The 26,787-nt window shown below is 42.4% G+C and overlaps 2 protein-coding genes across 4 annotated transcripts in view; one reads left to right on the top strand and one right to left on the bottom strand.

Moving 5' to 3' along the window:
* The window catches only part of LOC105355327 (NACHT, LRR and PYD domains-containing protein 12-like), a 1,049,862-nt gene that overhangs the window by 368,404 nt on the left and 654,671 nt on the right, over window positions 1-26,787 (bottom strand). The gene's annotated exons all lie outside the window — the stretch shown is intronic.
* The window catches only part of LOC105355240 (protein NLRC3), a 591,340-nt gene that overhangs the window by 506,503 nt on the left and 58,050 nt on the right, over window positions 1-26,787 (top strand). The window lies entirely within an intron of this gene.

Below are 26,787 nucleotides of genomic sequence, written 5' to 3'. Positions count from 1 at the left end.
CATCAGCTATGAACTTTTCAGTTGCACAAACTGCATTACTTTTAGCTTTGAGAAAGTATACAAAAATGGTACCCGTGTAGTCATCAGTAAGAGACTCTGCGTATCTGTACCCATCTAAACTAGTTTGCATAGGACCAGCTAGATCTGTATGTACTAGTTGTAGTGGTTTTTCAGCCTTTCCATCTGGTTCCCTGTTTCTTGTCTGAGTGGTTTTACCTTCTGTACACACTCTGCATTGGTTCACCTGTTTATGCACATCCCCTTTTACTTCCATTCCTTTCACCACACCTTGCAACTTTCTTATGTCGTCAAAATTGCAATGACCCATGATTTCATGCCAACCTTGAATATCATGAATAGCTTTGCATTTGTCATTGTCATCTTCAATAGTGGGTAAATAGTACAGTTTTTCATATTCATGAATATCAAACCTGCATCTGCTCTTCGTTATCAGGTGGCTTTCTCCTTTCTTGAATGTGATGGTTGTCCCCCCATTTGCTGCTCTTGCCACTGAGAAGATTTTATGGGGATACGTTGGCATGAAGAGGGCATCTCTGAGATATGCCCAGTGCTGCTGTCCAGTGCAGTCTACCAGGTGTATCAACGCTGTTCCTCTGCATTGCGCTGTCCCGTTGACCTTTGTCCCGTCAGCTAACTCCACTGTGTCCCTCTCTGGATTGAAGGACTCATCAAAGTCTGTGAATTTCCTGATGTCATTCACGATGTGGGATGTGGCATGTGGCGCCTGCGTCGACCATGACGCCTTTTTATCTTCACCTTGCTTGCTGGTGTCTCTGCTTTGGCCTTGAAGAAGTGGTCTGTGCTCCCACTCATGTCCTCTGTTACCTTCCGGACGTCATCTTGTCTCCCCTTTTCCTTAATTATTGTCTCTTTATGTCTGTTACTTTTGCAAAAGTTGCACCACACCTTTTGCTTGCACTTTCTTGCTATGTGTCCTCTTTTTCCACATTTGTAGCATGTCACTTCAGCCTCTTCTTCTTTTCTGTGGTAGGTGCGCGCCTTCTTTTTCGTCTGTTCTTGTTTTGCGTAGGTTTTCATCATGTTGTCTGCTGATTCTGCCTATCTCATTTTTTCTGCCTCTTCATAGACTCCTAACCTCCTCTTGAAGTCTGTGAATGTTACTTTATCTTCATTCTGAGTTATGTGCACGGCGAGTGGTTTAAATGAGTCGGGGAGTCCACTTAGGATCATGGCGATGAGCAGTCCGTCACTCATATTCTCCCCGGCATCACGTTGAGCTGTGATTGTATTTTCCGCCCTTATAATGTAATCCGTCACGCACTCTTTTTCTGTCATCTTCAACCTTTTTAGCGTTTTGTAGAGGTTTATGATTCTGGGTTTACTCTTCCCCGAGTAGGGTCTCTCAGAATCTTCAGAGCTTCTCTGCCTTTGTCCGCGGCTTCATGTCTGACGAGTGACAAGCTCTTATCGTCAATTAGCCGTATTAGCTCCGCATAGCAGTCGGCATTCTTGCTTTGATCATTAGCTAGGTGCTCTTTGGTCACAGGTTCATTAAGGATGGTTTCCTTAAGCTTTAAGCTGTGTAAATGTCCGAGAAAACGTGTTTCCCACAGTTCATATCTTTCCTCTGAACCGTCAAATACTAGCTGAGCTGTTTGAAGGCTTGCTAGTCCGTTAGCCATGTTGTTAGTTCGCTTTTCGTGCCATTTTCGTGCTTCGCTCCGTCAGTTCTTTTCTTTAGCAAACTTCTCTTTAGCTCTTGCTTTAGTTTCTCCGAATTTCACCTTTCGTATCGGCAGCTTGAATACTTAGCAAGTCCGTTAGACGTTTAAGGAATCCGCTTGATACTCGGCGTTCATTCATTCCTCCATACGCACCGGTGAAAATGTCTGCCTGGGCACATAACTTGTAGAGAGGGATGGGGGGAACGGTGTCTGCCTCCGTGTCCTCTTTACTTGATGAAGAAACGTAGAGCCACTTTCTCTTTGTGCATACCTGGCACATTTATTTACATTGGAAATATTTAGAACATGCTCCTCGGATCATGGGGTCTGCCATACACACCGAACATTGCACATGCAAAGGTCTGCTGCAAATTCGCCGACATCAGCGTCAAAAGGTTACCGTCAAGCACCTTGTATGAACACACACACATAAACACAGGCTCTAACTTTACCATAACACATTGAGTAAGGGCGCACTTTAATCTTTAGATCTTAACACTATATTTGGCGGCCATTGTGTGCCAAGATCTACGATTGCACGATTCGCGTTTTTTTTATAATTTTTTAGAATATAGGAAAATTTAATTTTTTAGACTCATTTTCATGAAATTTTACACACATTCCATTAATTTCAGTCTTCAAACACCTCAGGAGTTTTCTCGAACTTTGACCTCAGGAAGAGGCTGCCATCTTTGATTTTAAAACAGCACCTGTATTATCAGATACTAATGAAACTTATCGTTGGGATTTCTATTGATTGTCTCGTAACTTCTTAAACATCAATGGCAAGTTACTGTTGCAAACTACTAAGTTGTAGTTTTTGAACGGCGTGCGTGTGGTGAGCTCGCAAAAGTGGCACACTCATATTACTCGTACAGTTTTCAGCGCAATACTGTGGAAATTGACTGCATTCCATCCATGGCTAAAACTGAACATGTTGAAATACACTTTTAAAACATCTAAAACAATGTGTGTTTTTTTTTAGTCAGTTGATGATGCTGATTAGGGCTGCACCATATGAGTAAAACAATGCGATATGCGATATTAGTGATTAATATTGCGCTGACGATATAACTTGCAGTATATGAACATATAGCAAAACAACCAAAAACATAATTTCCATTATACTGCAACAGTTTTAAAAATTACATTCCAAATGACCCACATCTACATAGGAGATGGACATCTAACATAAAAGATGTCCATCTGATCGGTCTGTGATGTTAAGGAGTCCATTTGATGGTCTCCATTTGGTCAGATACATAAAGGGATTTGTTTGCTTTGTTAAATACTTCAAGCTGCCATAAGATAGTTTAAGCATATTTAAGGTAACCATTTATTGCAGTTTTCGTTGTCTTTCGCGATATGCATATTGCACACCTTGATATTGCGACAATGATAAATTTGCTTTATATTGTGCAGGCATAATGTTGATAGCTATGCTAGGGGCGACAGTGGCTCAGGTGGTTGAGCGGGTCGTCCAATGATCGAAGGGTTGGCGGTTCGATCCCCGCTCCCACCAGCCAAAATGTTGTTGTGTCCTTGGGCAAGACACTTCACCCTCCTTGCCTCCAGTGTTGCTCCACTGGTGTGTGAATGTGTATGAATGATCCCGGTGATGGCCAGAGGGGCCGTAGGCGCGAAATGGCAGCCACGCCTCTGTCAGTCTGCCCCAGGGCACATTAACACATTTTAGCCACATTAGCATGACTAGCATAGTTATTATTAGGCCTGGGGGATAAAGCGATTGAAAGAATTAATTCGAATTTTTTGTTACGGGCGATTTAAAAAATAACTAAATTGAGATTTTGTGTAATGGTGCATTTTTGGCTCTCCGGAGTTTCCGTAGCGTTAGTTTCACACGGCGGTATGGCAAGCGACAAACAACAACATCATAGCACACACGAAACAGCAAGCGACAGCATGGCTACCGGTGACAGTGGGAAGTTTGTTCCCAAGAAAGGAATAAATCATCTGTTGTTTGGAACTGGTATTGGTTTGCTGCCACAGATGTGGAGGAAGATTTTCTTTAAACTATCAAGAAAGTTAATTTCTTTATCGTCAGCAGGTTATGGACTGACACAGCTCTTCTCGTAGGGGGGAGGTGTAGGGGCCTTTTTCAACGGAGTGTTGTAAAGCTAGGCTACCTAGAGAAGACACTTTTTTTTTTAAACCACTTCATTGACAGTGTTACAAGGAAGTTTACTTTTCAAACAATGATCCTTCAAGGGCTCCTCCTCCAAATATTCTGACAGAGACTATTAAAAAAATGTGGGTGTTTAACAATACAGGCTTCAAAACATAAATAAGGCATCTTCTTGTGTTTCTGCAGTCCTCCCCCAGCATTGGGTGACTGAAGAGGAAGGTCTGTGCAACCAACAAAGCAACTTCAGCGGGGAACAGGAAGAACAAGAACCTCCACTAATTGAAGAGGAGCAGGAGGAGCCAGAACTACCTCATATTAAAGAAGAACAGGACAAGCAAGAGGAACAGGAATATTCTCAAATTAAAAAGGAGCCAGTGGATTTCTGCATCAGTCAGGATGAAGATCAGCTTGATCTGAAGCAGGAGACTGATACCTTGATGGAGATTCCTACTTATGATGAAAATGAGAGCAGTGAAGCAGATCTAAACAATCACCAGAGCTTTAATGTAACTGATAGTCAGGATGAAGAAGAAAACCAACATGAAGAGTCAACATCAACTACAGATGAAGAGACAGACTCACAGAACAGAGATCAGAGGAAGAGAAGAGACAAAAGACACGTTCAAAGTGTGGACAGTTCTCACATGTCAGCAGGTCAGTGTGGCTCTGATTTTAGAAAAAGCTTCAAGAAGGCAAGTTTGGGTAAGAAACGCAAACAATCTCCAAAAGAAGAGAGACTTTCCTCCATGGAGTTTGGTAAAAACTCAAGAATAATTACTAAACCGTCTGACTACATGGAAACTGCGTCTGATGAACGATGTTATATTTGTAAAGAATGTGATAAAAGCTTTTGTAACAAATTTCTGTTCAAAATTCACGCAAGAATCCATCCAGAAGATAAGGTGCCCTTTGTTTAGTCACGTGGCGTTAAACGTCGGCGAAAATTGCGGGTCAAATTCGTCCCGGTGTGAACAGGCCTTCAGACTTACCTTTCTCTTGTTAGTAGGCCAAACATGTGGAGCCAGATTTATGCATGTTAGCAATATGTGATTGCTTTCCTGTTAACATCTCATACTCTGTTTTCTTTGTGCGTCTGCTGTAACACCTGTTTCTGATATAAGCCGCTGTCTGCATTGCATAATTCCAAAACTTATCTGGCAACCTGCTTTCCATCAGTAAACATTTGCTCATTTCGAAAAAGAGTACGCCAGCCCCTTTCTCCTGTGCCATTTTGATGCGGTGAGTACGGTGCAGACCTTTGTGTCTGATTCTGTTTTTGGCCATACGTGTCTGAAAATCTTGACTTGTGAAGAACGAATCAGAACGAATGCACCTTATTTCACCGTATGGTGCTGCATCAGCTATGAACTTTTCAGTTGCACAAACTGCATTACTTTTAGCTTTGAGAAAGTATACAAAAATGGTACCCGTGTAGTCATCAGTAAGAGACTCTGCGTATCTGTACCCATCTAAACTAGTTTGCATAGGACCAGCTAGATCTGTATGTACTAGTTGTAGTGGTTTTTCAGCCTTTCCATCTGGTTCCCTGTTTCTTGTCTGAGTGGTTTTACCTTCTGTACACACTCTGCATTGGTTCACCTGTTTTATGCACATCCCCTTTTACTTCCATTCCTTTTCACCACACCTTGCAACTTTCTTATGTCGTCAAAATTGCAATGACCCATGATTTCATGCCAACCTTGAATATCATGAATAGCTTTGCATTTGTCATTGTCATCTTCAATAGTGGGTAAATAGTACAGTTTTTCATATTCATGAATATCAAACCTGCATCTGCTCTTCGTTATCAGGTGGCTTTCTCCTTTCTTGAATGTGATGGTTGTCCCCCCATTTGCTGCTCTTGCCACTGAGAAGATTTTATGGGGATACGTTGGCATGAAGAGGGCATCTCTGAGATATGCCCAGTGCTGCTGTCCAGTGCAGTCTACCAGGTGTATCAACGCTGTTCCTCTGCATTGCGCTGTCCCGTTGACCTTTGTCCCGTCAGCTAACTCCACTGTGTCCCTCTCTGGATTGAAGGACTCATCAAAGTCTGTGAATTTCCTGATGTCATTCACGATGTGGGATGTGGCATGTGGCGCCTGCGTCGACCATGACGCCTTTTTATCTTCACCTTGCTTGCTGGTGTCTCTGCTTTGGCCTTGAAGAAGTGGTCTGTGCTCCCACTCATGTCCTCTGTTACCTTCCGGACGTCATCTTGTCTCCCCTTTTCCTTAATTATTGTCTCTTTATGTCTGTTACTTTTGCAAAAGTTGCACCACACCTTTTGCTTGCACTTTCTTGCTATGTGTCCTCTTTTTCCACATTTGTAGCATGTCACTTCAGCCTCTTCTTCTTTTCTGTGGTAGGTGCGCGCCTTCTTTTTCGTCTGTTCTTGTTTTGCGTAGGTTTTCATCATGTTGTCTGCTGATTCTGCCTATCTCATTTTTTCTGCCTCTTCATAGACTCCTAACCTCCTCTTGAAGTCTGTGAATGTTACTTTATCTTCATTCTGAGTTATGTGCACGGCGAGTGGTTTAAATGAGTCGGGGAGTCCACTTAGGATCATGGCGATGAGCAGTCCGTCACTCATATTCTCCCCGGCATCACGTTGAGCTGTGATTGTATTTTCCGCCCTTATAATGTAATCCGTCACGCACTCTTTTTCTGTCATCTTCAACCTTTTTAGCGTTTTGTAGAGGTTTATGATTCTGGGTTTACTCTTCCCCGAGTAGTGGTCTCTCAGAATCTTCAGAGCTTCTCTGCCTTTGTCCGCGGCTTCATGTCTGACGAGTGACAAGCTCTTATCGTCAATTAGCCGTATTAGCTCCGCATAGCAGTCGGCATTCTTGCTTTGATCATTAGCTAGGTGCTCTTTGGTCACAGGTTCATTAAGGATGGTTTCCTTAAGCTTTAAGCTGTGTAAATGTCCGAGAAAACGTGTTTCCCACAGTTCATATCTTTCCTCTGAACCGTCAAATACTAGCTGAGCTGTTTGAAGGCTTGCTAGTCCGTTAGCCATGTTGTTAGTTCGCTTTTCGTGCCATTTTCGTGCTTCGCTCCGTCAGTTCTTTTCTTTAGCAAACTTCTCTTTAGCTCTTGCTTTAGTTTCTCCGAATTTCACCTTTCGTATCGGCAGCTTGAATACTTAGCAAGTCCGTTAGACGTTTAAGGAATCCGCTTGATACTCGGCGTTCATTCATTCCTCCATACGCACCGGTGAAAATGTCTGCCTGGGCACATAACTTGTAGAGAGGGATGGGGGGAACGGTGTCTGCCTCCGTGTCCTCTTTACTTGATGAAGAAACGTAGAGCCACTTTCTCTTTTGTGCATACCTGGCACATTTATTTACATTGGAAATATTTAGAACATGCTCCTCGGATCATGGGGTCTGCCATACACACCGAACATTGCACATGCAAAGGTCTGCTGCAAATTCGCCGACATCAGCGTCAAAAGGTTACCGTCAAGCACCTTGTATGAACACACACACATAAACACAGGCTCTAACTTTACCATAACACATTGAGTAAGGGCGCACTTTAATCTTTAGATCTTAACACTATATTTGGCGGCCATTGTGTGCCAAGATCTACGATTGCACGATTCGCGTTTTTTTATAATTTTTTAGAATATAGGAAAATTTAATTTTTTAGACTCATTTTCATGAAATTTTACACACATTCCATTAATTTCAGTCTTCAAACACCTCAGGAGTTTTCTCGAACTTTGACCTCAGGAAGAGGCTGCCATCTTTGATTTTAAAACAGCACCTGTATTATCAGATACTAATGAAACTTATCGTTGGGATTTCTATTGATTGTCTCGTAACTTCTTAAACATCAATGGCAAGTTACTGTTGCAAACTACTAAGTTGTAGTTTTTGAACGGCGTGCGTGTGGTGAGCTCGCAAAAGTGGCACACTCATATTACTCGTACAGTTTTCAGCGCAATACTGTGGAAATTGACTGCATTCCATCCATGGCTAAAACTGAACATGTTGAAATACACTTTTAAAACATCTAAAACAATGTGTGTTTTTTTTTAGTCAGTTGATGATGCTGATTAGGGCTGCACCATATGAGTAAAACATGCGATATGCGATATTAGTGATTAATATTGCGCTGACGATATAACTTGCAGTATATGAACATATAGCAAAACAACCAAAAACATAATTTCCATTATACTGCAACAGTTTAAAAATTACATTCCAAATGACCCACATCTACATAGGAGATGGACATCTAACATAAAAGATGTCCATCTGATCGGTCTGTGATGTTAAGGAGTCCATTTGATGGTCTCCATTTGGTCAGATACATAAAGGGATTTGTTTGCTTTGTTAAATACTTCAAGCTGCCATAAGATAGTTTAAGCATATTTAAGGTAACCATTTATTGCAGTTTTCGTTGTCTTTCGCGATATGCATATTGCACACCTTGATATTGCGACAATGATAAATTTGCTTTATATTGTGCAGGCATAATGTTGATAGCTATGCTAGGGGCGACAGTGGCTCAGGTGGTTGAGCGGGTCGTCCAATGATCGAAGGGTTGGCGGTTCGATCCCCGCTCCCACCAGCCAAAATGTTGTTGTGTCCTTGGGCAAGACACTTCACCCTCCTTGCCTCCAGTGTTGCTCCACTGGTGTGTGAATGTGTATGAATGATCCCGGTGATGGCCAGAGGGGCCGTAGGCGCGAAATGGCAGCCACGCCTCTGTCAGTCTGCCCCAGGGCACATTAACACATTTTAGCCACATTAGCATGACTAGCATAGTTATTATTAGGCCTGGGGGATAAAGCGATTGAAAGAATTAATTCGAATTTTTTGTTACGGGCGATTTAAAAAATAACTAAATTGAGATTTTGTGTAATGGTGCATTTTTGGCTCTCCGGAGTTTCCGTAGCGTTAGTTTCACACGGCGGTATGGCAAGCGACAAACAACAACATCATAGCACACACGAAACAGCAAGCGACAGCATGGCTACCGGTGACAGTGGGAAGTTTGTTCCCAAGAAAGGAATAAATCATCTGTTGTTTGGAACTGGTATTGGTTTGCTGCCACAGATGTGGAGGAAGATTTTCTTTAAACTATCAAGAAAGTTAATTTCTTTATCGTCAGCAGGTTATGGACTGACACAGCTCTTCTCGTAGGGGGGAGGTGTAGGGGCCTTTTTCAACGGAGTGTTGTAAAGCTAGGCTACCTAGAGAAGACACTTTTTTTTTTAAACCACTTCATTGACAGTGTTACAAGGAAGTTTACTTTTCAAACAATGATCCTTCAAGGGCTCCTCCTCCAAATATTCTGACAGAGACTATTAAAAAAATGTGGGTGTTTAACAATACAGGCTTCAAAACATAAATAAGGCATCTTCTTGTGTTTCTGCAGTCCTCCCCCAGCATTGGGTGACTGAAGAGGAAGGTCTGTGCAACCAACAAAGCAACTTCAGCGGGGAACAGGAAGAACAAGAACCTCCACTAATTGAAGAGGAGCAGGAGGAGCCAGAACTACCTCATATTAAAGAAGAACAGGACAAGCAAGAGGAACAGGAATATTCTCAAATTAAAAAGGAGCCAGTGGATTTCTGCATCAGTCAGGATGAAGATCAGCTTGATCTGAAGCAGGAGACTGATACCTTGATGGAGATTCCTACTTATGATGAAAATGAGAGCAGTGAAGCAGATCTAAACAATCACCAGAGCTTTAATGTAACTGATAGTCAGGATGAAGAAGAAAACCAACATGAAGAGTCAACATCAACTACAGATGAAGAGACAGACTCACAGAACAGAGATCAGAGGAAGAGAAGAGACAAAAGACACGTTCAAAGTGTGGACAGTTCTCACATGTCAGCAGGTCAGTGTGGCTCTGATTTTAGAAAAAGCTTCAAGAAGGCAAGTTTGGGTAAGAAACGCAAACAATCTCCAAAAGAAGAGAGACTTTCCTCCATGGAGTTTGGTAAAAACTCAAGAATAATTACTAAACCGTCTGACTACATGGAAACTGCGTCTGATGAACGATGTTATATTTGTAAAGAATGTGATAAAAGCTTTTGTAACAAATTTCTGTTCAAAATTCACGCAAGAATCCATCCAGAAGATAAGGTGCCCTTTGTTTAGTCACGTGGCGTTAAACGTCGGCGAAAATTGCGGGTCAAATTCGTCCCGGTGTGAACAGGCCTTCAGACTTACCTTTCTCTTGTTAGTAGGCCAAACATGTGGAGCCAGATTTATGCATGTTAGCAATATGTGATTGCTTTCCTGTTAACATCTCATACTCTGTTTTCTTTGTGCGTCTGCTGTAACACCTGTTTCTGATATAAGCCGCTGTCTGCATTGCATAATTCCAAAACTTATCTGGCAACCTGCTTTCCATCAGTAAACATTTGCTCATTTCGAAAAAGAGTACGCCAGCCCCTTTCTCCTGTGCCATTTTGATGCGGTGAGTACGGTGCAGACCTTTTGTGTCTGATTCTGTTTTTGGCCATACGTGTCTGAAAATCTTGACTTGTGAAGAACGAATCAGAACGAATGCACCTTATTTCACCGTATGGTGCTGCATCAGCTATGAACTTTTCAGTTGCACAAACTGCATTACTTTTAGCTTTGAGAAAGTATACAAAAATGGTACCCGTGTAGTCATCAGTAAGAGACTCTGCGTATCTGTACCCATCTAAACTAGTTTGCATAGGACCAGCTAGATCTGTATGTACTAGTTGTAGTGGTTTTTCAGCCTTTCCATCTGGTTCCCTGTTTCTTGTCTGAGTGGTTTTACCTTCTGTACACACTCTGCATTGGTTCACCTGTTTATGCACATCCCCTTTTACTTCCATTCCTTTCACCACACCTTGCAACTTTCTTATGTCGTCAAAATTGCAATGACCCATGATTTCATGCCAACCTTGAATATCATGAATAGCTTTGCATTTGTCATTGTCATCTTCAATAGTGGGTAAATAGTACAGTTTTTCATATTCATGAATATCAAACCTGCATCTGCTCTTCGTTATCAGGTGGCTTTCTCCTTTCTTGAATGTGATGGTTGTCCCCCCATTTGCTGCTCTTGCCACTGAGAAGATTTTATGGGGATACGTTGGCATGAAGAGGGCATCTCTGAGATATGCCCAGTGCTGCTGTCCAGTGCAGTCTACCAGGTGTATCAACGCTGTTCCTCTGCATTGCGCTGTCCCGTTGACCTTTGTCCCGTCAGCTAACTCCACTGTGTCCCTCTCTGGATTGAAGGACTCATCAAAGTCTGTGAATTTCCTGATGTCATTCACGATGTGGGATGTGGCATGTGGCGCCTGCGTCGACCATGACGCCTTTTTATCTTCACCTTGCTTGCTGGTGTCTCTGCTTTGGCCTTGAAGAAGTGGTCTGTGCTCCCACTCATGTCCTCTGTTACCTTCCGGACGTCATCTTGTCTCCCCTTTTCCTTAATTATTGTCTCTTTATGTCTGTTACTTTTGCAAAAGTTGCACCACACCTTTTGCTTGCACTTTCTTGCTATGTGTCCTCTTTTTCCACATTTGTAGCATGTCACTTCAGCCTCTTCTTCTTTTCTGTGGTAGGTGCGCGCCTTCTTTTTCGTCTGTTCTTGTTTTGCGTAGGTTTTCATCATGTTGTCTGCTGATTCTGCCTATCTCATTTTTTCTGCCTCTTCATAGACTCCTAACCTCCTCTTGAAGTCTGTGAATGTTACTTTATCTTCATTCTGAGTTATGTGCACGGCGAGTGGTTTAAATGAGTCGGGGAGTCCACTTAGGATCATGGCGATGAGCAGTCCGTCACTCATATTCTCCCCGGCATCACGTTGAGCTGTGATTGTATTTTCCGCCCTTATAATGTAATCCGTCACGCACTCTTTTTCTGTCATCTTCAACCTTTTTAGCGTTTTGTAGAGGTTTATGATTCTGGGTTTACTCTTCCCCGAGTAGCGGTCTCTCAGAATCTTCAGAGCTTCTCTGCCTTTGTCCGCGGCTTCATGTCTGACGAGTGACAAGCTCTTATCGTCAATTAGCCGTATTAGCTCCGCATAGCAGTCGGCATTCTTGCTTTGATCATTAGCTAGGTGCTCTTTGGTCACAGGTTCATTAAGGATGGTTTCCTTAAGCTTTAAGCTGTGTAAATGTCCGAGAAAACGTGTTTCCCACAGTTCATATCTTTCCTCTGAACCGTCAAATACTAGCTGAGCTGTTTGAAGGCTTGCTAGTCCGTTAGCCATGTTGTTAGTTCGCTTTTCGTGCCATTTTCGTGCTTCGCTCCGTCAGTTCTTTTCTTTAGCAAACTTCTCTTTAGCTCTTGCTTTAGTTTCTCCGAATTTCACCTTTCGTATCGGCAGCTTGAATACTTAGCAAGTCCGTTAGACGTTTAAGGAATCCGCTTGATACTCGGCGTTCATTCATTCCTCCATACGCACCGGTGAAAATGTCTGCCTGGGCACATAACTTGTAGAGAGGGATGGGGGGAACGGTGTCTGCCTCCGTGTCCTCTTTACTTGATGAAGAAACGTAGAGCCACTTTCTCTTTTGTGCATACCTGGCACATTTATTTACATTGGAAATATTTAGAACATGCTCCTCGGATCATGGGGTCTGCCATACACACCGAACATTGCACATGCAAAGGTCTGCTGCAAATTCGCCGACATCAGCGTCAAAAGGTTACCGTCAAGCACCTTGTATGAACACACACACATAAACACAGGCTCTAACTTTACCATAACACATTGAGTAAGGGCGCACTTTAATCTTTAGATCTTAACACTATATTTGGCGGCCATTGTGTGCCAAGATCTACGATTGCACGATTCGCGTTTTTTTATAATTTTTTAGAATATAGGAAAATTTAATTTTTTAGACTCATTTTCATGAAATTTTACACACATTCCATTAATTTCAGTCTTCAAACACCTCAGGAGTTTTCTCGAACTTTGACCTCAGGAAGAGGCTGCCATCTTTGATTTTAAAACAGCACCTGTATTATCAGATACTAATGAAACTTATCGTTGGGATTTCTATTGATTGTCTCGTAACTTCTTAAACATCAATGGCAAGTTACTGTTGCAAACTACTAAGTTGTAGTTTTTGAACGGCGTGCGTGTGGTGAGCTCGCAAAAGTGGCACACTCATATTACTCGTACAGTTTTCAGCGCAATACTGTGGAAATTGACTGCATTCCATCCATGGCTAAAACTGAACATGTTGAAATACACTTTTAAAACATCTAAAACAATGTGTGTTTTTTTTTAGTCAGTTGATGATGCTGATTAGGGCTGCACCATATGAGTAAAACATGCGATATGCGATATTAGTGATTAATATTGCGCTGACGATATAACTTGCAGTATATGAACATATAGCAAAACAACCAAAAACATAATTTCCATTATACTGCAACAGTTTAAAAATTACATTCCAAATGACCCACATCTACATAGGAGATGGACATCTAACATAAAAGATGTCCATCTGATCGGTCTGTGATGTTAAGGAGTCCATTTGATGGTCTCCATTTGGTCAGATACATAAAGGGATTTGTTTGCTTTGTTAAATACTTCAAGCTGCCATAAGATAGTTTAAGCATATTTAAGGTAACCATTTATTGCAGTTTTCGTTGTCTTTCGCGATATGCATATTGCACACCTTGATATTGCGACAATGATAAATTTGCTTTATATTGTGCAGGCATAATGTTGATAGCTATGCTAGGGGCGACAGTGGCTCAGGTGGTTGAGCGGGTCGTCCAATGATCGAAGGGTTGGCGGTTCGATCCCCGCTCCCACCAGCCAAAATGTTGTTGTGTCCTTGGGCAAGACACTTCACCCTCCTTGCCTCCAGTGTTGCTCCACTGGTGTGTGAATGTGTATGAATGATCCCGGTGATGGCCAGAGGGGCCGTAGGCGCGAAATGGCAGCCACGCCTCTGTCAGTCTGCCCCAGGGCACATTAACACATTTTAGCCACATTAGCATGACTAGCATAGTTATTATTAGGCCTGGGGGATAAAGCGATTGAAAGAATTAATTCGAATTTTTTGTTACGGGCGATTTAAAAAATAACTAAATTGAGATTTTGTGTAATGGTGCATTTTTGGCTCTCCGGAGTTTCCGTAGCGTTAGTTTCACACGGCGGTATGGCAAGCGACAAACAACAACATCATAGCACACACGAAACAGCAAGCGACAGCATGGCTACCGGTGACAGTGGGAAGTTTGTTCCCAAGAAAGGAATAAATCATCTGTTGTTTGGAACTGGTATTGGTTTGCTGCCACAGATGTGGAGGAAGATTTTCTTTAAACTATCAAGAAAGTTAATTTCTTTATCGTCAGCAGGTTATGGACTGACACAGCTCTTCTCGTAGGGGGGAGGTGTAGGGGCCTTTTTCAACGGAGTGTTGTAAAGCTAGGCTACCTAGAGAAGACACTTTTTTTTTTAAACCACTTCATTGACAGTGTTACAAGGAAGTTTACTTTTCAAACAATGATCCTTCAAGGGCTCCTCCTCCAAATATTCTGACAGAGACTATTAAAAAAATGTGGGTGTTTAACAATACAGGCTTCAAAACATAAATAAGGCATCTTCTTGTGTTTCTGCAGTCCTCCCCCAGCATTGGGTGACTGAAGAGGAAGGTCTGTGCAACCAACAAAGCAACTTCAGCGGGGAACAGGAAGAACAAGAACCTCCACTAATTGAAGAGGAGCAGGAGGAGCCAGAACTACCTCATATTAAAGAAGAACAGGACAAGCAAGAGGAACAGGAATATTCTCAAATTAAAAAGGAGCCAGTGGATTTCTGCATCAGTCAGGATGAAGATCAGCTTGATCTGAAGCAGGAGACTGATACCTTGATGGAGATTCCTACTTATGATGAAAATGAGAGCAGTGAAGCAGATCTAAACAATCACCAGAGCTTTAATGTAACTGATAGTCAGGATGAAGAAGAAAACCAACATGAAGAGTCAACATCAACTACAGATGAAGAGACAGACTCACAGAACAGAGATCAGAGGAAGAGAAGAGACAAAAGACACGTTCAAAGTGTGGACAGTTCTCACATGTCAGCAGGTCAGTGTGGCTCTGATTTTAGAAAAAGCTTCAAGAAGGCAAGTTTGGGTAAGAAACGCAAACAATCTCCAAAAGAAGAGAGACTTTCCTCCATGGAGTTTGGTAAAAACTCAAGAATAATTACTAAACCGTCTGACTACATGGAAACTGGGTCTGATGAACGATGTTATATTTGTAAAGAATGTGATAAAAGCTTTTGTAACAAATTTCTGTTCAAAATTCACGCAAGAATCCATCCAGAAGATAAGCGATTTTCTTGTAAAGAATGTGAAAAAAGTTTTAGTCGTATATCTCATCTCAACAGACACATGAGAACTCATACAGGAGAAAAGCCTTTTTCTTGTAAAGAATGTAAAAAAAGTTTTAGTCATGTATCTAATCTCAAAACACACATGAGAACTCATACAGGAGAGAAGCTCTTTTCTTGTAAAGAATGTGAAAAAAGTTTTCGTCATATATCTACTCTCAAAACACACATGAGAACTCACACAGGAGAAAGGCCTTTTTCTTGTAAAGAATGTAAAAAAAGTTTTAATCAAATATCTTCTCTCAAAAGACACATGAGAACTCACACAGGAGAAAAGCCTTTTTCTTGTAAAGAATGTAATAAAAGCTTTAGTCGTACATATCATCTCAAAACACACATGAGAACACACACAGGAAAGAAGCCCTTTTCTTGTAAAGAATGTAAAAAATGTTTTTGTGATAGATCTAATTTCAACAAACACATGAGAACTTGTAAGACTTTTTCTTAACAATGTAAGGATTAAGTGTAAACTCTAAATTCTAAACTTTTCTGATAAGCGGTCGACCTCAACCTCTGTACCACAGCAGAAGACTTTGTTTTACAGGGGGAAAAGTTCTGTATCTCAGAAAAAATTAATATTTTAAAATAAGTTTTTAATGGTTAAAACTTCTAGGGCTGAAACCCCAATGTTCTAATAAACTCCGTAGCAACATGAGCTTTGATTTCATGTACACAGAGCTGATGGCCTCCATACCATATTGATGAAGTAACTTCATTAGAGGGAGGCACAAGTGAGTATTGAATGTGTAGAAATGATTTTTTCTAAAATATATATATATAAAACTGGTTGTTTTGATATATGATTCTCTATAAGAGGTCCTTTGTCCCAACAGCAGACTATAGAATGACACAGTTAAGGACTGCTGAAATGGCTGCTGTATTTACTTATTTAGTTATGACATAAACTTTTACTTCTACTTTTTATTACTATTTTAATTTTTACTGACTATTTTGTTTTTCTAACTGCTATATTTCTTGTTTGGCTGCTGTAACAACTGAGTTTCCATCCGGGGATCAATAAAGTCTTGTCTTGTCTTATCCTGACTTTCTGGACAACTTTTTTAGGTTTTCATCTTCTCTAAGCCACAAATATCAAAAGCAAAAAAGTAAGGATCTATACATTTCCATCTGTGTGTAATAACGGGGTAACGATTCGCTAAAATCTCATTTCGGTTCGATTCAGAGTTTCACAGGGCTCGGTTCAACAGGTTTTGTTTCCGTACGGCTGTTAAACAAATCTGCCTGATATGAACTGCTATTTTATGAACTATTATTTTATTATTATTTATTGTGTGTGTGCTTTTGTGTGTGTGACATCTTAATTTCTCCCTTGGGAGATTAATAAAGTTTCTATCTATCCGTTCGTCCGCCCGCCCGCCCGTCCGTCTATTTTCAGTATTTTTTCGGTACCGAAAAGGCAGAAAAGGCTACTTAGAAAATACATTTATTGGTTTTACATAACAAAAGAAATGACCCATGTAAGTGATCTGCTTTATAAAATAGGAAAAACTACTAGCTGCTAAGTACCAAAAACTTTGAATACGTAGCACTGGCTTGAAAAATAACACTTACTTACACATTTTTTTTCCATTCAGAATTATTAAAGTTTAATGCTTTTGGACAAAATGATTAGTTTGTCAACATTTTCAGAAGCAACGACAGATCTTTTAGCAGTTACGATGTCGCCAGCAGTAAAAAAGAACTCTCTCCCTCGGGACAGAGGTTGCAGAAATGGAGAGATACCTCTTTGCCAATTTTGCAATATGCTTATAGCCGGTCTCATTGGTTCTCCACTATTCGAGAGGATTAGCATCAAGAGGAATGCACCCTGTTTCTCTGTATTTGACAACCTCTACCTTTATCTCCTCCAAAATAGCAGACTTATTTTCCATTGGCATCTGAAGAGTTCACCAAACAGTTCAGTCATTACAGACTTTTTGGCTGAAGGAGATGATGTGGTGGAAGGCCCTGGATCTTCACATGGAGATGTGGTTGCTTTGGTTGTGGTCTCACTGACAGGGTCAGTCTGCAGAGTACAAAGACACATTTTCAACAAATATTCATAAATAATCTCAAATTTAAATTTTGGATAAAATAAAATTAAAGACTATACGTGTTCTTCTGTGCTTTTTATTCCTGTGATAATGTCTCTGTAGATCCTCTCCCGACAGTCATCATCTATGTGAGGAAGGATTTTAAACCTGGGGTCCAGAGCAGTGCATTTGTGGAGAAAGTCATAGCATGCACTTTATCTGTCCTGCAGGTTTTCTTTGATGACAGCTTTGACTTCTTTCACAGTTGGACTGTCCTCTTGTCTTGTTTGCATTGAGTTGACAACAGTGGTTTTGAGGGGAAGTATCATTGACACAGTCGCTGTTGTGTTTGCGCTTGTGTGTTGCTCATAAACGGGTCTTGTCTGCAAAACATGACCTGCCAGCTCCCATTAAGCTGTAATGTAGTGTACAGTTACTGTTAAGTAACTGACAGTAGCTTGTGACATCCAGCTATCTGTGGTGAGTGACACAGCAGGTGCACTGGATAGTTCGTTGAGAAGAGCAGTTTTAGTTTCTTCATAGAGAGCAGGAATAACCTTTTGGATCAAATGTGGAGGAGACGGGATTGAGTAGCGAGGCACAAGCACTTCCCGCATGTATTTAAATCCCGAGATCTCAACAACAGAATAAGGACGCAGATTAGAAGCGATTAAAACCCCCTAATGCCTTTTGTTATTGAGGTGGCTCTTTGTGAGGTATTTGGTAAAGGCCCAGTAAATGTCGAGGTAATTTGTGTTTGCACCACGTTGGGTTTTTTTCTTGTCGAACCAACTTTTACAGCCGGGTGATGCCATTTTAAGTGCGTTAGCAGATTGGTTGTGTTTCCTGAGGCATACGATATCTTTGTGTAGCAATGTCGGCATACAACATTCGACTTATCCAACAGCCTTTTTTCTTAATGGATGTTTACATCGAATCCAAATTGTTCCCACACAAGAGAGCGTAAGGACATGGGAGGGTCCTCAAGTTCTGTTCTCGCGTTTGCATTAGCCATGGTGCTATGGTTGACATGCTAACTGTCCGTCACCTAATAGTGTCTCTGTCAGGGAATGAATACGTGGACACAAGATACAGGACGGCAGAAGCTCGTGAAAACAAGGATTTTAATCCAGAGGAAGGCTTTGAGACTCGTACACAAGTGACAGTCACAAAGAGAACGATCCGGTGACAAGTGAGGAGGCACACAAGTTATATATACACAACGGGGATTGAAAAGAGGTGAGTAGACAGGTGCTGGTGATGAATGAAGTCAAGTTAACAAAAGCACAATGGAACACAGAACAGGAACTTAACAAAATAAATGCCCCAACCCGGAAGTGAAGACAAACCTAACCGCTCTGGCCTCGGTACCCGATAGTACCCCTCCCTCAAGGGGCGCCTCTGGGCGCACCACCGGGTTTGTCAGGATGGCGACGGTGGAACTCCCGGAGTATGTCCTTGTCCAGCATCCTCGATGTTGGCTCCCAGGACTTCTCCTCGGGCCTTTACCCTTTCCAGTTAACCAGGTACTGCAGACCCTGACGCCTGACGTCCATGATGCGTCTGATAGTCCATGCAGGCTGACCGTCGATGATACCAGGCGGTGGCTGTTGGGAGGGAGAAGGCTGGAGAGGACTCGTAATGTGGTTTGAGCTGAGAGACATGAAAGACTGGATGAACACGCACAGTCCGAGGAAGGTGCAGTCGGACCGCCACAGGGTTGATGACCCTGTCTACCTCGAAAGGCCTGATGTACTTGGGAGACTGCTTCCTCGACTCCGTCCGCAGCTTGATGTTAGCCGTAGAAAGTAGAACCAACTGACATGGTGTGTAGGCAGGTGCAGGTAACTGATGCCGGTCAGCCAGTCTTTTGTCAGCTGCGGGCGAGCGAAGAAGAGCAGTGCGGGCCTCCCCCCAGATGCGCCTGCAGCGGCGGTAAAGGTGTCGAACCGATGAAACCGTCACTTCCTTCTCCTGCTCCGGAAACAACGGAGGTTGGTAGCCCAGGGAACTCTCAAAGGGGGACAAACCTGAAGCAGATGATGTCGTAAAGTTGTGGGCATACTCAACCCAAGGCAGCAGGGTGCTCCTGTGGATGGAAACCCGAAGACAGACTGACCATGGGTCCAAAGGCTGCACAGAAGGTCTTCCATAATTGTGAAATGCCGTGCAGCCTGAACACGCGCTCAACGATGAGTTTGGCGGTCTCAGCAGCCGAAGGCAGCTTCCTCAGGGGCACGAAGTGAGCTGCCTTGGAAAACCGGTCCACAATCATCATGTTTGCAGTTTTGCATGCGGAGGATGGCAGACTGGTCACGAAGTCCAAGGCGATGTGGGACCACGGACGGCTCGGAACTGGTAAGGGGTGTAACAGATCAGCTGGCGGTCGATTGCTGACCTTGTTTTGGGCACAGATCATGCAGGCAGAAACAAACTCTCGGGCGTCCTTCGCCAAACGGGGCCACCAGAAGCCGCGACGCAGGAAAGAGACAGTTCTGTGTACACCGGGATGACAAGTGAGGCGAGTAGCATGAGCCCACTGAAGGACCTGACCCCTTACGGCCCTGGGAACATAGTCTGTTAGGGGCCCCCCCACCAGGGTCAGGCTCCCGGGTCTGGGCAGCCTTGATATCCCTCTCCAGCTGCCAGGAGAGGGCACCCAGAACACAGGAGGCAGGTATCACAGTCTTAGGTTGTTCATCCTCCACCACAAGTTCCTTTTGCCGAGAGAGAGCGTCTGGTTTGACTTTTTTGGAGCCAGGGCGGTACGACACTACAAAATCAAATTATACCAACTAGCAATACTGTATGTAGCAATACAGTCTGGTTATGTTAAAAACATTTGTGTTTGCTTGAAACCCGACACCATAGAATCTGTGTTACACAAATTGATCACTCACATGAATCAGTATAAATCTATTGTTTTTCTATGTTGTTGTTGTTTTTTTAGGGGAAATCTATTGTTCACTTAATCCATATGCAAAACTTTTTAAAAATAAACTTTCAAAAAAAAGTGAGGTGATGCGGTTATCCTCACAGCGCTAATCCTATCCGACTTTAAAGCGGTCCGTGTTTCCATGGTGACAGAGGGAACAGCTGGTTAGCATCTTTCTAACTTGACTGAACTGAGGGTTGGGGCTTCCAGCACAGAACCAACCTGAGAGCAAATGAACATTCAAATCCTCCACAAGCTAAACCCCATCAGCGTTGGATTGCTGCTGACAGACAGACTTCATTGATGGCATCTTCCGTTCTGGACCTGACGTTTAGCACACCATAGCTGGATTCCAGAGCGCTTTATCAAAGCGCCTTAAGCCCGTTTGGACTCTGGCGCTCCACGACCTGGATGAATAGTGGCGTTTGGAGGAAGTGCGGCTGCGCAGTTCGATACTGGACACCGTCACTGCCTGGACCTCTTTCTGGGTCCTAGTGCCCTGAAAGATACAGCTAGAGCAGGGGTGGGGAACAAGTTTGTCACCAAGAGCCGAATTTTTTCGCTGTGAGAGTCAAAGAGCCACACCACACACTGACCTGCCAAAACGTACACACACACGCAATTAAAGCCGTTTTACTTTCCATAACACACTCATCTCCCTACAACAGAACAGCAAGTTTTGTAATGGTGTTTATTTCAAGGAAAGAATCCACCCTCAATACACACATCAATGCAGCTTAGCCAGAGTTAACATAGCGACTACCCTGGAGGTCAGAAACCGCCTCCACACACACTCTCTCTCTCTCTCATCTCTCTCAGACACACACACACACACACTCTCTCTCTCTTTATCTCACTCTTTTGTCTGCCTCTCTTTGACACACACAACCACACAGTGACAGGCGGTGAGGTTGATGCTGGAGTGGCACTGACTCCTCTGAAGTCAGATTTACGATGATAAAACTGAATATTTCATCGTTTATCCAACAGCATTTAACTGGTAATTCTTTGTGTCTCAACATTCCTCTTTCAATGACCCCTTAAACCAACAAATACACAAACATCTGGACAGAGCATCCTTCTGGTGTCTGAGTCATTCATATTCACAATAAACACATTAAATACATTACATTTCAGTTGTGTGCAACTTAAATTAATTTTGACCTTCATTAGAATATCTTGCTTTTATATGTTTTTTTTTATTTAAAATTGAATGACTGACATCTGCATCAAAGGCAAATAATCTATTTAATAGTAATACATTGCAATGAGTCAGTTCGTACTTAAGAGGAATAGTCCAACAAGTTCTGAGTTTAAATTTAACTGGCTGCATTATTCACGCCTCTCCTTCCTGCTCATGTTTAGGAACCTGGTAACTTCTTTTCACACTCATTCAGCCAAACGGCATGCAACTCAAATCTGCTAACAGCTACCTGGCTCACGGTTTTAAGGCCTGTTCACACCGGGACGAATTTCGCCGGCGATTTTCGCCGACGTTTAACGCCTCGTGACTAAACAAAGGGCACCAACGAGAGTGTGCACACCGACGCGAAAAAACGCCAGGCGTTAAAGCGTCGAAAAAAAAAAACGCCTCGGGTTCGTTTTTTTTTTTCGACGCGTCGCGTCGAAATCTACTCGACCAATGAGAACGGCGCTTTTGCTCACATGTCTGGAGCTTCTGAAGTTACAGTAAAACACAACTTGGGGGCGCTCAAACACAAAACTGCCTTGCTGAGCACACATACCAGCGAAGAAGATAGACGCCAAGTAGCGTCTACACTGCCGCGAAGCAATAATGACGGACATTCTAAAATATCCCCGAACCAAGCACCAGTTGGAGCTACTGGTGCTTGAAATATTCATGTTTTCTTTGTTTGATTCTGACAAGCGCGTAAATACTTGCTCTCTTCTTCTGAGTGAAAAGCGACTTTAAGAAGCGTAAAGTTGCGCAGCGCCACCTTGTGTACAGGAGTATTTCTGTTTTACATTAAGCGCCATCTAATGTCAGGGAATGAAATTGCATGTTCACTCCACTCATCGTCAGCGAAAATCGCCTGGGTGTGAACACAAAAAACGTGACGAAAAACGCTGGCGAATAACGCCTGGCGAATATTCGTCCCGGTGTGTACGGGCCTTTACACTGAAAATTTCCCACTTCCCATGACTCTTAGGGGCTGAAGGCGGGGCTAACCCCCAGTTCTCCACACTATAGATATGTATGCGGGGTGGGCGGATTGGGCGGTTTTTCGCTGGGTCTGGCGGTTTTCTCATGACTTTTGGGCTGGAAAACTGTCTCGCTATCTGGCAACACTGATCAGCTCCTTTACCTGAGTGTCGGTCAGAACGGACCGATGTCTGTTCTCCTAATTATAACAGGGCCTTCTTTCAAAGAGATTTCTGCTCATTTATCTCTGGTTCTCTCGCTGCCTCATCAGTGACAAGCAGGGATGTCAGGCAGTCAGTCTCTGCATTAAAGGATCCATGAGAAAAGTGATCTGCGGTCGTTTCCGTCCAGTTGCGCAAGCAGCGTCACGTTCTGCGCTTCGTTCATTCTGATTGCAGCTTTCTGCTGTGAGCTCCACAAAGAAGAAAAGTGGGATGATTGCCGTTTTGAATGAGCACTTTGAAAAGCTTCAACTTGTTAATGAAGGAGACAATTTGTGTCAGATAATCAGGAAGAGTTTTTAATTTTCTCCGGGACACGTTTTGTTCCTTTCTGCCATGACCAATGTTACTGCTTCCTAAAGCTCATAATAATAAACATCGTGACGACATTCTGTTGAGTAAAAAAAAAAAGAATCTTCCCGTTCTTCCAGAAACATCCTGTGTTTATCTTTATACTCTGAATTTCACCATTTTGACCATGAGGGTCAGTCTGCACGCCAGTGGCGGTTTTAGATATGGGCGATGTGGGCGGTCGCCCAGGGCGGCACTTCATAGGGGGCGGCATTTGCCGTGCCCGATGCGTGCGTTACTCATATGCGTTACTCATATTGTGCTACGATATTCAAAGAGGAAGCTTGCAGCTTTTAATTTGAAATTGCTTCAGCTGCCGACACTTAACACTTTTACTTTGACACATCAGACTGTTAAGAATGACTTCATCCTCTTTGCTCTTCACAGTTATGGTGCAAAAAAATAAATAAAAAAAAATAAAAAAATAAAAGATGAAATAACTCAGAGTGAAAAAACGTAAAACAGGCACATGAAAAGGAATTGGGCAGAACAAACACCCGTGCTCAACTCAATTTCGACAAAAGCAGGCAATGGGGATTATTTCCCACAATACTTTGCTCTGACACGGCAGACCCGACACGCACGTGACCACCGCCCTCTGCTGCAAGACGCTTGCGGCCACACCTCTTTGCTGTAGTCTTTGGAACATTAGTCAAAAAACTCGAGAGGGGGGCGCAACTCGCCGGTGGCTGGCTGAATCACACTAACAGGCGTGAGGGGAGTCTTTTTCTATCTGACAATCAACTCTGGGCCGCAGCTGCGCCTCCCGTCATAGAGACGGAGCCGTGTGTGTCAGAGGGAAGGGGAGGGGGAGGGGGGATGAGCGCAGACCATTTTTTATGGATTGAGGTTTTTTGGAGGATTTCTGCTGTTGGTGTTGCACAAATTTAGGGAAATGCCAAATATTTTTGGAGTAATCCCACTGACGAGTTCTATGATTTAGTCTTTAATGTTTTATAAGACCTAAACATATTAATCACAATAAGTTTTTTTTTTAGATCTAATCCCTCTGATATGTTTCACAAAGACACACACAGGGCGTCACACATTAAGAAATTATTGTTAAAAATGAAGCAGGAGTCCGGCTCTAAAAAAAAATGCTCTAAAAAATGATAAAAGAGCAAAAAAAATGGAATTATTTGATTTGTAATTTCTTATTAATATTTCCAGGCTTTCTTTGTTTTGTTCTGCAGCATGTTCATATTTGTATAATTTTGACAGAATATATTTCTATGGGGAGCAACATATTATTTAAGGTTTAACTTGTGTTCCTGTTTTTATTCATATTTATGTTCAAAAAGTTCAGTTTAAAAGGTTTAAAAGTCTAGCTTTAGTGTGTTCATTAAATGTTTATCTTCTCCGGCCCAAAACCTTAAGCGTGTTTTTAACTTAGGCCCCCTGTGTGACTTAGTTTGACCCCCCTGTAATATGAGTCTAGAACATTCATGCATTTTTTTGTGTAAAATAGCTAAATAGCTGATAGGGAACACAACAGGATGTTGTCAAATTTTGTAGGTGTGCGGGGGGGGGGCGGGCGGCGCCTGTGGGGTTTCTCGCCCAGGGAGTAAGTCAGTGTAGAACCGCCACTGCTGCACGCACATCAAATCTATATCTGTGTTCCGACAGTGGGCGGCGTAACCCGCGCAAATGATTGGCGGTCACGTATGTGTCGGGAGCAGAATCAAACACATACACACACACTGCCAAATCACTTTTATTATTAATTATTATTTATTTTTAATACCCTCTGATGGTTTGAACATGGTTTAAGAGGGAAAAAAATATGAAATGAGGCACAGTATATAGAAAATATGATGAGACGCAAAGAGCCGCACGCTCATTGGCCAAGAGCCGCATGCGGCTCGCGAGCCGCGTGTTCGCCACCCCTGAGCTAGAGGATAAGGGCCTTGGAGAAAGAAAAAAAAAAGGCCAATACAAAATTCTGATTTCAATCTCAGAATTCTGACTTTATTCTCAGAATTTTGACTTTATTCTCAGAATTCTGAATTTAATCTCAGAATTATGGGCTGTACTGGCGCATCATGTGAGCCACATCCTTCGGAACTGTGGAGTCTGAGGAGCTGCAGGAGTGAAACCAACAAAATTGACGTCTGTAAGTGCTTTTTGAATGCTCAAGGCTTACTGGAGGAGGTCATTTCGCTAATGGAGGAACAGAGGGTAAGTAAAAAAGAAATTGTTTTAAACTGGATGTTGTAAATGAACGGGCAGCCGGCTATGCTAGCATTTTGCAACAGCCATGCAGGGCTTTGCATAGCTGGTGCAAAAAAGGCTTTGTCTAGATAAAATTAGCACCCCATTGTCGTGCCCGTTTATATCAACAACTAACTTACAATTTCGTTTCCGTATAGCCTGCAGAAAATACTCTCTACCGTGGGACTGCCGGGGGACAGTCTACTAGCTGTCCCAGACTTACCCTCTTCCTCTTATAATCTCTTTTTAGGGTTATGGGGGGGCTACTTGGCATTGGTCCCCTTCCCATGTTTGCCGTATGGAAGAGGCCACCCCCTCTCAGTTTTATTTGCAGTTGGCGGTTGTATCCATAAAGACCAAGAGGGGTTGTAAAAGCAGTGTAGTTTCTGTGAGACTCGTGAAGTGGAATGTTGTAAAATCCTGATGTCAGATCCATGGTGCCAAAAAGGACATTACCACCAAGTGCAGCCAGGCAGTCAGCCTGATGAGGCAAGGGATGAGCATCCTTGACGGTCTTGGCATTCAGCCAACAAAAGTCAGTACATATCCTTAAATCACCTGACTTTTTCCAGACCATTACTAGAGGTTAAGCATACTCACTGACTGACTTACTGATAATGCCCTTGATTTCCATGTCAGAAAGCACTTCACACAGCTGCTGATAATGGGCTGGTGGTACACGTCGATATGGGAGGCGGAATGGACGATCATCATTGAGATGAATGCGGTGGACAAAATCCTTAGCCTCACCACAGTCGAGTTTGTCTCTGGAAAATACATCTTGGTATGTCAACAGGAGATGTACAAGTTTTTTTTTAACTTTTTTTCCAGTTGAGCAGTTTATACCAATGAGTTATATCACCAGAGGAGACATCACGTGGCTCCTCATGGGAGGAGAGCACCGCCATCTTGGTGAGGTCAAGTTATTGCTGCAGTGCATGCATGTGAACACATTTTTTGCATAATACCAGTTCATTGTTTTGGTTTCAACTGCCAAAATCAGAGAACTGAGTCCATGAAGGAGAGAGGGTATATCATTTCACAGGCAAGTAGTAGTAATTTTTATCTTTTAATGCTGCAGGGGCTATTATCAACATGCTGCATGATGTACGGATAATTTACTGTCGACATAAATGTTCATTTTATTTTGCTAAACCTGTATACAGCATACTAGGCTATTATAGTAATATAGATTTATACATTTCTGACTCAGTGACTGAACTTTTCTTGCAGATTTCCAATGGATTCAGACTTAAGGAAAAAGTGGATCTTAGCAATAAAAAGAGCTAACCCAGATGCATCACTGTGGTACCAACTAGCAATACAGTCTGGATATGTTCAGAACATTTGTGGAAACACATTTAGATAAGAGGCCAGACTGTTTGCTTGAAACCCAACACCATAACATCTGTGTTACACAAATTGATCACTCACATGAATCAGTATAAATCTATTGTTTTTCTTGTTGTTTTATAGGGTAAATCTATTGTTCACTTTTGGACTTTTTTTGAATATATATTTTATTATTATTAATAGACTTATTTTTAATTATTTACTGACTTATTAGTTATGTATTGTTATTATTCATTGTTTGTATTGACTTACTATTGATTTATTATTATTATTGACTTATTGTTGGTTTTT

The sequence above is a fragment of the Oryzias latipes genome, chromosome 2, assembly GCF_002234675.1.
Source record: "Oryzias latipes chromosome 2, ASM223467v1".
Classification (NCBI taxonomy): domain Eukaryota; kingdom Metazoa; phylum Chordata; class Actinopteri; order Beloniformes; family Adrianichthyidae; genus Oryzias; species Oryzias latipes.
This window is presented reverse-complemented; position numbering and strand designations above follow the sequence as displayed.